This window comes from Arvicanthis niloticus, chromosome 11, assembly GCF_011762505.2.
Source record: "Arvicanthis niloticus isolate mArvNil1 chromosome 11, mArvNil1.pat.X, whole genome shotgun sequence".
Taxonomy (NCBI): Eukaryota; Metazoa; Chordata; class Mammalia; order Rodentia; family Muridae; genus Arvicanthis; species Arvicanthis niloticus.
This window is the reverse complement of record NC_047668.1, coordinates 52,372,955-52,388,284: the sequence shown is the minus strand read 5'-3', so window position 1 is coordinate 52,388,284 and position 15,330 is coordinate 52,372,955.

Genomic DNA, 15,330 nt, shown 5'->3' with positions numbered 1-15,330 from the left:
GGGTAGAGGGTGACAGCAAAAGAATGAGGGAATTTTCTGGGTGATAACACTATTGTATATCTTCGCTGTGAGCATAGTTGCATGACTTTAATTTCTTACCAGAATTCATTAAAATGTAAACATAAAATGCATGAATTTTATTTTGTACAAAATATGCATTAATAAATCTGGATAAATGTTTTTATTTATATAAGCATACTTCTTTTTGTAAACTCTAATATTGATATCATCTAACTTTTAGCTTCTAACTTTTATCATCTAACTTTTAGACAAGTATTCCCTTTTGATGTTATCTTTATGTCATTTGTCTAGAATTCTGGGTTTGCTTTCTGCACCGTTTAGTGGTAAATCAACCTTTGTTTCCTTGGTTGTCTTTCCACATCTTTCCCCTGCTTTTTGATATTTTAAAAGAATTAAGTTTGAAATAGCTGAACCCTTTATATATACATATCATTTTTATTAACTATTCATATCACTTTTGTTTTCTTAATTTGTTAAGTTTTACAATAGCAACAAATGGCAGATCAATAATAATAAAAAGTAGAAAAGCTTGGCTCTGCTGTTTGTCTCTGCACTGTGTATGTGCATGTGCGTGCATGTGTGTGTGCACGTGTGTGTTTCATGTTTAACAAACTGTTGGTGCAGTTTTATATAATTGAGTGTGTAAAACCTTGTACAAAATGTAAGATTTGAGTGTATCTCAAAGAAGAGAGGATGTTCTTCTTGAGTGTGGTGGCGGGAGCGGGGGGATCTGCAAACCACAGGGGACTTTTACAGAGAAAGCTCTGAAGCAGGATTCTGGCTGGTATATCTGAAGCAACCAATTAACACTGGTAGAGTGGTGGAGGGGTGGTAGAAGGTGACAGGAGATGGTGTCAGAGAGAATAAGGGTGAGGATAGTTAATATAATTTAGGCATTGGCAAGGAGAAATGAGATCTTAAGTCATTTTTATTTGATCTTCATAAAATTATTGTTTACATGAGTAGCATTTTACTTTTTAGCAAGTATGTGCAGAAATGCATTTGTTCTGCTGTGTAAGCATAATTATTTGACTGGGATAGTGTAGGAGCTTTCAAGCTTTGTGAAGACTTTGGCAACAGTTACTTTAAAAGACCCTATCTGTTCTCTTTTAATCTAATCTTGGTGCTGGAAGTGTTGACTCACTAGATCGATAACGTTTATGCTATTCAGAATTATCTAAATAGTTGTTCTTAGACTTACATCAAACAGATTCAGATGATTCAATATGTAGTCATTCCGTCTGACCATTGTATCCCAGAATTCTGCAGTGCTACAGCAGTCATTACCATATCAACAGGTCAGAATACAACTTTCACTTTTCTGGACAATTCCATGAGTCCCATTCTACTTCTATATCTATCTATCTAATCTATCTCATTCCATTACTAGGTTACTTCAAGTTTGGTTATGCTTATCATACAGATATTTGGCTGCAAACCCCCATTTCTCTCAGTTATACTTACCCTGTCCTTTGCTTTCTGAACTTTTTACTGTTTTTATGTGGTTGTTATCACAGACTCCTTGCTTTTTAGTTCATCACTATTTAGATAAGTATATTGTGAGTTCTATATTTTTATGGAAGAAAAATACTGGTAGTGGTGAATTTATATTTTGGTTTTATTTTCTTACAAGCAAAACTTCTATCATAACAATGTATGCCAAATTATGATCAGTTAGGTCTCAGAATTGATAATCATATTAAGTATTTTAATATGATATTGCAAGATTGCCTTTCTTAATAGAAAAATATTTATATTAATCCTCCTTCAACACTACCAAAAATGATTTTATTTCTTCAATGTAATTGAATGTGTTTAATTTCTTCACCTCCATGATCCCAGTAACCAAATATAACCCTTAGTCTGGTTCCATCTGCATTTATGACTTGTGCCTTTCCTGGAGCCAGAGGAATTTCCAGCCTATTGCAAAAGCAAAGATGATTGGTATGAGCCCCAGGTTAATCTTGTATTCATGATATTAATGAAGTTAAGATGAACCTGATGAGGTGTAACTTCTCCGGTTATATTTTTGCCCTAGAGGATACTTAAACGTAACGTGATGCATATTGCTGTCCCTGAGTGACATGTGGTTTGCTTGCTCTGCTCTGGAGAAGGTCCTTGATTCATTGAAAAGATACACAGACAGAAGGATCTCTCAGAATAAGAACTATCCACTCATCTATCCAATCCTCTACCTCACACAGTTTCATTTTATGACTCAGGAAGCTTATTTGGTGTATATTTCTTCCTATGTATTTTAGCTGTTTTAATATCCGATTTATTATTTGAGATTTTGCTAAAAATTGTCTTAATATGATTTTCTTTGTGTCTTAGAGTGGAATCTTTCCTTCTTTGGGGTCCAAGACCAGCTCCTGGCACAAACCACTATTACTCGTGCTTTTGTCTGGCACCACAGGTATTTATATCTAAGTATAATCAAGTCTCCAGTTCTAACCTTTCCTATGCCCGAGCTCCTGGTGGCCATTTCTCTTCCTCTTTACTTTTGACTAGCCTTTGATTCCTCTTCTCTAGTAGAATTTATTGTCACATAAACTACAGCAAGAAGTTCTGCTCCTTACTATGGAGGAAAATAACTGGGTTATAGTTCTCTCTTGCTCCCAACACAGGCATTGGCACAATTCATAAGGGTTTATTAGGAATTGATTTTAGCCATATATGTGGCTAGAAATATCATATGGCCCCCAATTTCCAACAGCAACATTAGTTCAGTCCCACATGGATCATTCCAGTGCCCTGCTCTCACCCCCACATCTGGTTCTCTCCTTTTTCTCAGACTAGCTCTTGCCACCTACTGTTCTTCTAATCTACCACATGTAAGGGCATTTCTGTGGTTTGCTACCAGTGATACAGTGTGGCTGAAGGAACAATTTTTACTTGTTCAGATTTAATGAGCATGTATGTTGTTTGTACCCAATCAATGTTTGTTCAATTATTTAGATCATGCTGGATATGATGCGTGTGACAGCCAATGGAGAATTTTCAGGACAAACTGTTTCATTAACTCAACTGTCATACTGAATTTCATAGTGCACAACTCTGGATCAGGTTGTAGAATAGACTTTCTCTCCTCCTTTTCTGTTCTTTTAATTTGCATGTAGGATCTCGGTGTAGATTTTCACCAGTCTGTGAGTTAATGTGTCACCTTTTGAACCTCTGAGGAGCTGCTATGCTCCATTGTGCTGGGAATATCAAGCCTAAGAACCAGCATGCTTTCATGTTCCTGGAAAACTGATGTCATTAAATAGATCATACAGAAGATAATACCAAATAGTTACAAGTAGATAATACCAAAGAATTATTCTTCTTGCTGGAGAGTTTAGAGTGGCTGCTTTGCTTTTATGATTCCAGGGACATGGGCACAGAGGAGATAGTAACACTGAGTTGTTTCACCTTATGGCTCTTCTCAGTGTCAATTTTGCCCAGGTGTTTATGTGATAGCCATGACTGGGTCTAAATATTCAAAGCACAGATACAGAGGGAAATAGACTCTCTGTGCTATAGCCAGGCTCTTAAGGTGCAGCTGCACTTCCATCCTGGACAGTGGTTTGAGCTTCCTGCTGTTCCTAATGTTTTGATTCTCTCTCTCTCTCTCTCTCTCTCTCTCTCTCTCTTTGTGTGTGTGTATCTGTGTATGTATATGTATGTGAATGTATAGGTGTGTATCTATATGTTTGTGGGTATGCATATGTATATGTGTACATACATGTATGTGTACATGTCTATGTGTGTGGATGTCTATGTGTGTGGATGTCTATGTGTGTGTATCCTGTACATGTGTGTGTGTGAATGTGCATGTGTATATATATGTGTATATACATTTGTGTACATGGTATTTGTATGTTTGTGTATATGTACATTTGTGTGTGTGTGTTTGTGTATGTTAGAAGCCAGTGTTGAACATATCAAACTGTAAAATTCATCCTCTGACAGCTAGTGCTGAGCTTCTGAATAGGCATTGGATGAGTGCAGCCCTTCCTGGAGCCTCATCCCCTGCTAGGCATCTGCCACACCACCATGCTGCTAGTCTTTCTCACAGTCTCCAGGGAGCCATGTACCAGGTCTGTGCCACTTCACTGACTCCTGAAAGCTGTGTGCTTCCACCATGGGGAGTGAGATAAGTGTGTTTATATCAACTGCCAAGCTTGGAATGGAAGTTTTCTCCTTGTGGGAATGTATCAATCACTTCTCAGGACTGACCTTTTGCAGTAGTTCCTCTTGTAAATGATGTTTTGCTTTTCCTGATTGCAGAACAAAAATGAGCTTCATAATTAAGCTTGTGGTAGACAAGGTGGCAGTGGCCCTTTGTTTTCCCAGTTGTCTTAACTGTGTTCTGAAGTATGAGCAGGAATTTGGAGCTTTGCAATGATGACATCGATGGGAAATTCCTTTGGGTTTGCTGGCTCCAGCTGGCTAGCAGGATGGTGTCTGTGACATTTGACCTCACAAAGTACTCTAAGCTTCTTCCAGGTGTATTCACATACAGCTATATATCAGCTTATACCAGGCAAATGGGGAAAATGTCATTGAAGCTGTGTGTGATTATACATTTATACTATCTAATGTGTGGTTGTGATTCAGCATACAGCTTGCATCTTGAAACTGGAACAAAGGGACAGTTGTTATTTTCTGAGTAGTGACAAAGCATTTCTCAAGAACATTTTGATACATGGATCTGTTGATTTAACTGAGGCTGAAATCAATGGGATGTTTTCCAAAGAAAGTTGAAAGGCCACTGCGTCATTGCACATCTTTCATGTCCTCTGGAAGCGGCCAGCCTGCAAGCACACCCTGCCACTCATTACCAAAACTTTAAGAGCAGTTCCTATCTTATTGTTTTGAGGATAACAGGAAAGAAACATCAACTGAAACTTAACAAAAAATCAAAATAGAACAGCTCTCTTTGTGATCATTAAGACAATATTAAAAAGGAAGGAATCGATACCATTGACCGAACTTTGATATTTTCTGCCTTAGTTCAGTGTTGTCACTATACATCTCAGTTGCTAAATTTATTACAGTTTGGAGAAACTCCTAAAGCATGTTGTGAATAATCCTCTTCTGAATTGAGGCATTGCATAAATTGTATTATTCTCTAATATATGAAAAATAAGCACCAGAGACAGCCAGCACCATTTATAAGCCAGGGCAACTTTTTTATTAGTATGAGTGCCTTTGTTGTGCTGAATAAACATTGGTGACAGTGTCATAGTGATTTAGTCTTTATTGACTTTGACAAGGTATCATTAGGGAGCCTTCATATAACCAACAATGAAAAGCTAGGGGTGCCAAGGTCATGTGAAATTTGTTGGAGGCTCATCTGTCATTATTTTCATACTCTTTGTAAGTATTTCAACAAGTCAATTGAATACAGAGCTCAGAACATACTTTCAAGACAAGGTTTTACTATGTAGTCTAAGTTGGCCTTGAACTCATGACTTTGTGAATTCATCTACTACCACCTCCAGCATAACTTATATGAACAACAAAGGATCAGTAGTATTAGCTAGTATTTATCGAGTATGGTTGTGTTATAGTAAGTAAATGATCCCCTGACATTATATATGAGAGCTTCCCCATTTAGGCCTGGGTGGCATTGCTCTAATGTATTCAGTCTTGTTATGACTTCTGAATGAGCTAGACATAATCTGTGAGAGATGGTAGCTGTATTTGTGGTCAGGAAAACCACTGTTTGGAAAGTAGATCCTAGATACATAATCAGAACTGGAAAATTTGCCAACAGACTTTCTCACTGCTTTGCTTCTCTGATTTAGGCTTTGAAAGTGATCAGATAAAGAGTTCCCTTTGGTGTCCTATTCTGTACATACATAGGGTGAGGCTAGTTTTTGGGAGCCATGAATTGCCACTTCTATCTTATTATGGGATCACCAAAGAAGATATGACTCCCATGGAGTTTTGTTTATCCAGTCTCTCTACTATCTTTCTCTTAAATGATGGAGTTCTTGGCAAAAATACACTGCTAGCTTGTTAAGTTGTTCTTAAATTTGACAGAAAGATGTTTAGGGAACAATTTTTTTTCTTGTTGTATAGAAACCACACCTCAACGAAGCAAATGTAGATGCACCAGTACTTTGGAGGAAGGAATCCCAAGAAATGGTGTCTCCAGCTCCTAGGCATGAAGCTGCTCTTCCATAAGGTCCTTTGGAAATTTTTCTTGGGAAACTCACTTTAAAAGTCTTTTTCATTACTTTGTTAATGATACAATGTAGAAATAGTCCTATTTTGTAAATGAGGACACTGAGATTTAAAGGGAGCAAGTAACATAAAAGTAGATTAAGCAAAGTAAGAATGAACTTGAGACTATGGCAACACAGTGGAAACTGTACAGAGCTACATCAAGATTAGTTGGAAGAAGACCCATGCCTACCGGACACATGTGCTACACTGAGCACACTGGAGCAAAGTCTCTGGTATTCAAAGATGGGAGGAATGACTGCTGTGTACCTGTCCTAAAGAGGGGTCCTGAACCTTGGGGTGGAGCAGTTTTAGAGCAGAGGCTTTTCTTTGCTTACCATCCCACTTCTGTTCTTGGAGTACTTCCCCTTTTGGGGAAACTGTTCCTATTTCTATTACCCTTTATTATGTGTCTAGGTTAATATCTTTGTCCTGAAATGGAATAAACTAGAAGCTTTAGTAAGTGTCTCTGAGACTCAGATCTCTGCTAGAACAGGAGCCATATTAGTTTGAGAGGTAAGTCCATACTACATTTAGTGTTGATGATCTTTCATATCTTAGAGTGAAGACACTGACAGAGAGGAACTGAATTTTTTTCCTGTTTTCCATACCTTAATATACTGTGCAAGCACATAGCTATGTAGAGTAGGCTGCTTTCAGTTTACTATGGTCAAAGCAGTGATTGAGATGTCCTAAACATAGAGGCTATTTTATGTGTCTTTGGAATGATATGCTATATAAGACTAAGGCTCAATGGCTATGATTGTTTTTCCTTAATGACTTAGAAAAGTCATTACTATAAAAATTTCTATCTTTGAGTTGATGTTCATGAGAATTTCTCAATGTAATAAATGTCAAGTGAGATAGCAGATGTGGAAGAATCTAGGGACACAAATTATGCATGTGAAAATACAACCTCAGCTTTACACAGAAAAGAAATCCTTACTTGGAACCCTGTATTTGGTTAACAGAGACTGAAACAACTATCATTGGCACTATACAGGAGTCTTTAGAACAGTGGTTCTCAACCTTCCTAGTGCTGTGACTCTTTAATAAAATTTCTAATGTTGTGGTGACTCCAACCATAAAATTATTTTTGTTGCTACTTCATAACTGTAATTTTTCTACTGTTATAAATTGTACTGTAAATATATGTTTTCTGATGGTCTTAGGTGACTCCTGTGAAAAGGTCATGCTATGCCAAAGGACCTGTGACTTACAAGTTGAGAAAGACTGCTTTAGAAGTTTAGAATCACAAAACAAACTAAGCTGTAATTTATCTTTTTTATTATTATTTTTAACTTTTCCCCATCTGGTTTTATACCATTTTAATTACATGCAAGTATTAAGGTCAGTTCTAGGTTGAGGAACTAGCAACACAATAGATGCAAATAGTCAAGGAACAAGCAAAACAATAAACACAAATAGTCAAAGAACAAACAAGGTAATAAACAAAGTCCCATGATCACACCTGTGATCACTATTTTTAAGGGCTTATCAGGATGGGTAAAATATCTGACCCTACTTCCCTGTCCTAACCCAAAGTCATTTTCATGCCTGAAACCTACTTCTTGGTTCTGACCTAATATGAAATGATTTCTTTGTTCTAGCCTAATGTCAGATTCCGGCCAAGTAGTCCCCAAAGCTCTTCCCATTTATCCTTTTTTTTATTTCATAAAAAAGACTGAGTCTGTCTTAGGTCATTCTGACAAGAATGCTTTCCCATCATGGAATATGCATTATCAAAAGCAATGCACTTTTGTCTTAGGTTGGTAAGGCTCTGTCCAGAATCTTACATGTCCTTAGCTTGCCAGCCTGTCTGGGGATCCATTTTCAGTTTCAAGCCATGTACTTTGGCTGCCAACATGTTGATGTTGTTAAAGACAAGCTTTCACACGATGGGTAGGAATAAAAGTGTTCCCAGGACAAAAAGGGCTAACGTGATCAAGCTATATAAGCCATTCTTGACCCTTAACCAAAACAGAAATAACTGACCTCAAGCCATGAATAATTTTATCAGCATTATCTGCAGCATCAAAACTCAGCAGAGCAGCATTCTTTAAATTCATAATCTCACTATGCAAAGTTAAAACATCCAGAGAAGTGTTAGAATTATGCCAAATGCCCTGCAAGTACTTTTAAACTTTTTCCTAATTATAATGACTACCATTGTAAATTTTAGAAGTAACACAACTCCACTGGTATTTGGCATGACACTCGAGATGGCTCCTTACTCTTAAACTCTGAATCTACTTCCAATAATTTGAATAGGATAAAGAGCATCAATCCAATGTTCAGAATGCCTATCTAAATCCTCTTGTATACTCAACTCATTAGTAACATTTTTTTTTTTTTTTTGCTAAATGATTAACAAAAATAGCTGTCTTAACTTCTTGTGTCAAAGCAATTGCAGAAGCAGTGGTGCTAGCAATTAATGTAATTAGAGCTGTTATACCAGCAATAATCAAGCACACTACACTCTTGCTTCTGCTTAAAGCCTAACTTACTTTTTCCACTACTTGAAAGCTTTTTTTCAGAAAACCAAGGTTCTATAATTCTCAGGGCAATAAAACAAAAGCTGGTTGATAGACCCCTGGAACAGTCATGGCAAATTTCAACACACTAACAAAATTAGAAAGTGTATAATCAATGCAACTTACAATAAATACTGTAGAAGAAACAAAAATAATTTTAACTTGACAATTAAAAGAGCCTTAAGACATGCACCAACATTTGTTTGAAATCCATATCCTGTCCCAACTTTATCTCTTGCTAACATAACATCATAGGGATCTGCAGCTAACTTCCAAGTATGTCTCTGAAAATGTCCACAACCAGCCTTCTAAATGAAGACTATTATTTCCAATATTGAATTGATTTCTAGACCAGTATATGATTGAGTCTGAATAACTGGTCACATTTAGGAAAAATTCAAGGGACAATAAAACTTTTTTTTTTTTGATTCTTTGTCCCACAGGGTCTAAAAACTTGAGGCAGGCAACTTGTCCCAGTTGGGATATAGGAAAGCATCATTCTTTGTCCCAGCATTAGCATGTCTCACCAATTACTCTGGCAGCCACTGTAAGGCCCCCCCCCCCCCCCAATGGAGGACCTTACCCAAGCCTTGGGAATTCGCAGCCACCCATTAACTGCAAGACACTGAACTTGATATAATCAGCAAGAGGCATATTTTAATCAATATACTGAGGTCAAGACCCATGACCCACACAGGGGAAGTGGGGTCTGACCCCTGGGGCTTTGGAGACAGAGAGAATTTAAAGCCCCAAATCACAACTCAGGGGGGAAACCACAACCCAGGGGGAGAAAGGGAGGGCTATTGGAGAGCACCTGTGGAAAGTCCCAGCCCATTTATTCAGTTTGTGACAGGGTACAAGGAACAGGCTATTCTCTAAGAGCCTATACATAATCAGCCATCTATCTTGTGGTCAGCCAAGTTCCTGGTATCCAGGGTGCACTGGCATGCTAACTTGAACTCTCAGCTCAAACCCTATTCAATCTATCTTATGGTCAGTTTTTAGTTCCTGGTACCCATAGTGCTTAGTCACGCTGTCCTGAACTCCCAGCTCTGAACTCTTATTTTATTTATTTTATCTTGTGGATAGCTAGTTACTTAGGACCCAGAGCACAGAACAAGCTGATCTGCACTCTTGACTCCATCTGTGGAAGGTTTAAACATTTTTAACTCTTTCACCACCAACCTCCTTCAGCAACCTGCAGAAAAAACACAAACATCCCCTCATCACTATATTAGATACCTGATCAGGATAATGCCATATGACAGTAAATGGATCCTTCCTTTTCACCTAGGGATAAGTATGCCTAGTTGCAGAGTGCCATAGACACTCAGCAGAAAGTTACTTGGCATCCAAATTTTTAAAAATTTAAAATAAGAAGAGCATGATTTAAAGAACTTTGTGGTGTATGGGGATATACCTCCCCATTTTTTACTTTATGAAGATATTATTTTAAAGTTCCATGGGCCCCTTCCACAATACCTAGTCCTTGAGAATTATAAGGAATGCCAGTAATATGGGTAATATTAAATTGTTGACAAAAAGTCTCAAATGCTCAACTGCAATAGCCAGTTTTATTATCTGTATTTTTATTATTACTGGATATTTTATTTATTTACCTTTCAGATGTTATCTCCTTTCTCCATCCCCTTGAAACCCTTTATGCCCTCCCCTCCCCTCCTACTTTTATGAGAGTGTGCCCCCAACCATCCACCTATTCCCACCTCCCTGTGAATTCTTCCACACTGGGACATCCAGCCTTCCCAGGACCAAGAACTTCCTCTCCACTGAAGCTGGACAAAGACATCCTCAACTACATATACAGATGGAGCCATGGGACCCTCCATGTTTGTTCCCAGGCTGGTGGTTTAGATCCTGGGAGCTCTGATTGGTTGGTACTATTGCTCTCCCCATGAGATTGTTTGTCTAGAGTCTAATTTCTTAAGTTCTTTGTATACATTGGATATTAACCATCTATTAGATATAGGATTGATAAAGATCTTTTTTCTAATCTGTTGGTTGCCATTTTGTCCTATTGACAATGATTGTTCTTTGCCTTACAGAAGTTTTGCCATTTTATGAGGTCCTGTTTGCCAATTCTTGATCTTAGAGCATAAGCCATTGATATTCTGTTCAAGAACTTTTCCCCTATGCCCATGTGTTTGAGTTTCTTCCCCACTTTCTCATCTATTAGTTTCAGTGTATCTGGTTTTATGTGAAGGTCCTTTATCCACTTGGACTTGAGCTTTGTACAAGATCCATAAGAATGGATCAATTTGCATTTTTCTGCATGCTGACCTTCAGTTGAACCAGCACCATTTGTTGAAATTGCTGTCTTTTTTTTTTTTTTTTTTTCCCAGTGGATGGTTTTAGCTCCTTTGTGAAAATTCAAGTGACCATAGGTGTGTGGGTTCATTTCTGGGTCTTTGATTCTATTCCATTGGTCTTCTTGAGTATCTCTGTACCAATACCATGCAGGGGTTTTTTGTTTTTGTTTTTTTGTTGTTGTTGTTTGTTTGTTTGTTTGTTTTATTAATATTGGCTATAGCTTGAGATCCGGGATGGTAATTTCCCCAGAAATTCTTTTATTCTTAAGAATATTTTTCAGTATCCTGAGTTTTTTGTTATTTCAAATGAATTTGCAAATTACTCTTTCTAACCCAATGAGGAATTGAGTTGGAAATTTGATGGGGATTGCATTGAATCTATAGATGATTGCTTTCATCAAGATGGCCATTTTTACTATATTAATCTTGCCAATAAATGAGCATGGAAGATCTTTCCATCTTCTGAGATATGCTTTGGTTTCTTTTTTCAGGGACTTGAAGTTCTTGTCATACAGATCTTTTACTTGCTTGGTTAGATTCACACCAAGGTATTTTATATTATTTGTGACTATTGTGGAGGGTGTCATTTCCCTGATTTATTCTCAGTCTCTTTATCCTTTGAGTAGAGGAAGGCTACTGATGTGTTTGAGTTAATTTTATATCCAACCACTTTCCTGAAGTTGTTTATCAGGTTTAGGAGTTCTCTGGTGGAAGTTTTGGAGTATACTATCATATCATCTGCAAATAGACAAATTTTGAGTTCTTCCTTTCCAATTTGTATCCCTTTGACCTCCTTTTGTTGCCTAATTGCTCTGGCTAGGACTTCAAGTACTATATTGAATAGGTAGAGAGAGAGTGGAGGTAGAGAGAGCCTTGACTAGGCCCTGGTTTTAGTGGGATTACTTCAAATTTCTCTCCATTTACTTTGATGTTGGCTACTGGTTTGCTGTATATTGCTTTTACTGTGTTTAGGTATGGGCCTTAGATTCCTGATCTTTCCAAGACTTTGACCATGAAGGGGTATTGAAATTTGTCGGATGCTTTTTCAGCAACTAATGAGTTAATCATGTGGGGTTTTTTAATTTGAGTTTATTAATATAGTGGATTACATTGATGGATTTCCAAATATTGAGCCATGCCTGCATTCCTGGGATAAAGTCTACTTGATCATGATGGATGATTGTTTTGATATGTTTTTGGATTTGGTTTGTGAGAATTTTATTGAGTATTTATGCATCAATTTTCATAAGGGAGATTGGTCTGAAGTTCTTGTTCCTTGTTGGGTCTTTGCATGGTTTAGGTATGAGCATAATTGTGGCTTCATAGGACAAATTGGGTAGTGTTCCTTCTGTTTCTATTTTGTGGAATAGTTTAAAGAGAATTGTGGGTGCCCTTGGATTTGGAGAATAGATCTTCTGAATTGAGAGTTCATCTTGGTTGATTTTTTCTTTGAGGAGTATGAAGTTTCCTACCTTATCTTTTTTGATAAATTTAAATTGAAAGTCGATTTTATTCACTATTCAAATGACTACTCTAGCTTTTTTCTTAAGATCATTTGCTTGGAAAATTGTTTTTCAGACTTTTACTTGTAGGTAGTATCTGTCATTGTCACTGAGGTGCTTTTTCTGTATGCAGCAAAATGTTGGGTCCTGTTTACGTATCCAGTCTGTTAGTATGTCTTTTTATTGAAAATTAAGTCATTGATGTTAAGAGATATTAAGGAAAAGTGATTGTTTCTTCCTGTTATTTTAGTTATTAGAGGTGGAATTATGTTTGTTTTGCTACCTTCTTTTGGGTTTTTGGAAGAAGATTACTTTCTTGCTTTTTCTAGGGTATAATTTTCCTCCTTATGTTGGAGTTTTCCCTCTATTATTCTTTGTAGGGCTGGATTTGTAGAAAGATAATGTGTAAATTTGGTTTTGTCATAGAACAAAACATCTTAGTTTCTCTATCTATGGTAATTGCGAGTTTTGCTGGGTATAGTAGCCTGGTGTTGCAGCCTGAGCTGCCCCACGTTGGGCGCCAAAAATGTTGAGAACCGCACTACCCCATGCTTGGGGGTCAAAATGTCTCAGACTGTTCTAGCAATATTGGAACCCACACTGCCAAAAGCCTTGGGGGCTAAATTGTAGAGCCTGCACTGCCCCCAGGCTGCTCCGGTCTGTGGGTCGGGTTTCAACAAGAGAGAGAGTGAGGACAGACTGACTGGAGGAATAGAGATCAGACAGAGTATGATTCAATCCTGCTTATTCTTCAGTCTCTCTTCCTAGTCCAAGTCCCAAGTCTTGAGTTCCTAGTCCGTAGTTCCTAGTCCCTAGTCTCAGATCCTAATTTCAGTTCTAAGTTGCTAGTCTCTTTTTCAGTTCCAAGTTCTAAGTCTCCAGGTTTTCCAAGTCTCAAGTTCAAGTGTCTAATGTCTAATTCCAAGTTCTTCCTCCAAGTGCCTAATAACTAATAACTTCTTCTGTCTCACTTCTAAGCCATGCCTCTAAGTCACACCCTTAAGTCACGCCCTTAGGTCCTATCTCTAAATCACACCTTAAATCACACTTTTAAGTTTCACATACCCAAGGGAAGATCCTGGGTATCTAAAACAAGATGTTATCAGAGTGTGCTCAACTGTTGTAGGCTGTTGTAATCAAGTCTCTTGTCAGGGTATATGGGTTAAGATGGCTGCAAGGATAATAGGCGCCTTCTGTTGGCTCCCCACAAGTCTCCCTTTTAAATTTGTTTTTTCAAAAGGGAAAGCTGGGAAAACTTACGGAAACTGCACCTGCCTTAGGTTGGAACAAAGGACCCCAGCCTCCCTTTCCCATCTTTGGATACTCCCTGGTTTTGTTATTGTTGTGTATTTGTTTAATCAGTCTCTCTGGCAGCCAGTGTGTGGCATCTGCAGTTTCTGAATATATGCAGACAGAACTTCTTCCCCAGGTAAGATCTGGCCCATTCCAGGTTCCAGTTAATGGGTCTTTCCAGAGGACTGTTGCAAAATTCTTTTTGGTATCAGGATGCCAGAATCTATCTGCAGCAGATTTTCCTTCAGAATCCAAAGTTAATAAATTTAAAATAAAGAGCTTGTGATGAAGGATATTTCTAGGGGATCCCTTGGTAGGGTACCATTCCCCCTTTTTAATTTTTTCAATTTGACATTTAATGGTTCGATGTGCCCTTTCTACCATACCTTGGCCCTGTAGATTATATGGAATACCCGTTTTGTGTAGTATTCCCAATTTTTCACAGAATTGGCGGAAACTGGAGCTTGTATAACTTGGGCCATTGCCAGTCTTTATCTGTTTAGGCACACCAAATATAGCAATTGCAGCAAGCATATGAGTGATCACATGCTTGCTTGTTTCTCCAGATTGTAATGTCGCATAAATGAAACCACTGTATGTATCTACACATACATGTATATATTTTTGATTGCCAAATTCATTATAATGAGTAAGATCCATTTGCCAGAGACTGTTTGGTATCAGTCCCCTTGGATTTACACCCAAATGAGGAACTGGTAAAAGTGTAACACATGATTGACATTGTTTAACAATTTGTCTAGCTTGTTCTCTGGTAATTTTAAACATAATTTTTACAGTTTTAGAATTAAGGTGATGTAACTCATGAGCCTTTATGGCCTGATCCAAGTTAGATGGCAGATCTGATAAAGTCAATTTGGTGGGTAAGGCCTAAGGTCTCATTTCTGGGGTTAATACTATGTGGGTGGCAGAACTGAGGTCTAGTCCTGGGCTTACTGGTGTTGCTCAACTACGTTCTGAAAGGGATTGTTGTTTGTTGGTATAAAACTGACTGCTCCATAAGCCTGTTTTGGCTTGTGTTGGTTCGGGGCCTGGAGCTGGCCCCTGTTCCCGTTTCCCTGATTATGGGAAATGGTGTTTTCTTGTGCATCTCTTTTGGACCTACATTCACTAGCCCAATGCCTTCCACCTTTGCAAAGTGGGCAGAGCCCAGGCTATTTTCTGGGTTGTCTCTGGGTTAACCCATTTTCTGCCTCACAATCTCTTGCAAAGTGTCTAGGCTTGCTACATTTAAAACAGGCCTTTTTTTTTTTTTTTTTTCCTACTTGCCAAAAAGTCTCTTACTGAATGTCCTTGCATGGCAGCCACCATAGCTAAGCCCTGTTGTAGGATGGACCTATATCAGAACAGAGTCTGATATACCCTGTAAGGTCTGTCTTTTTCCTGTAGGGTCTAATGGCCACTTGGCAGGCAGGATTGGCA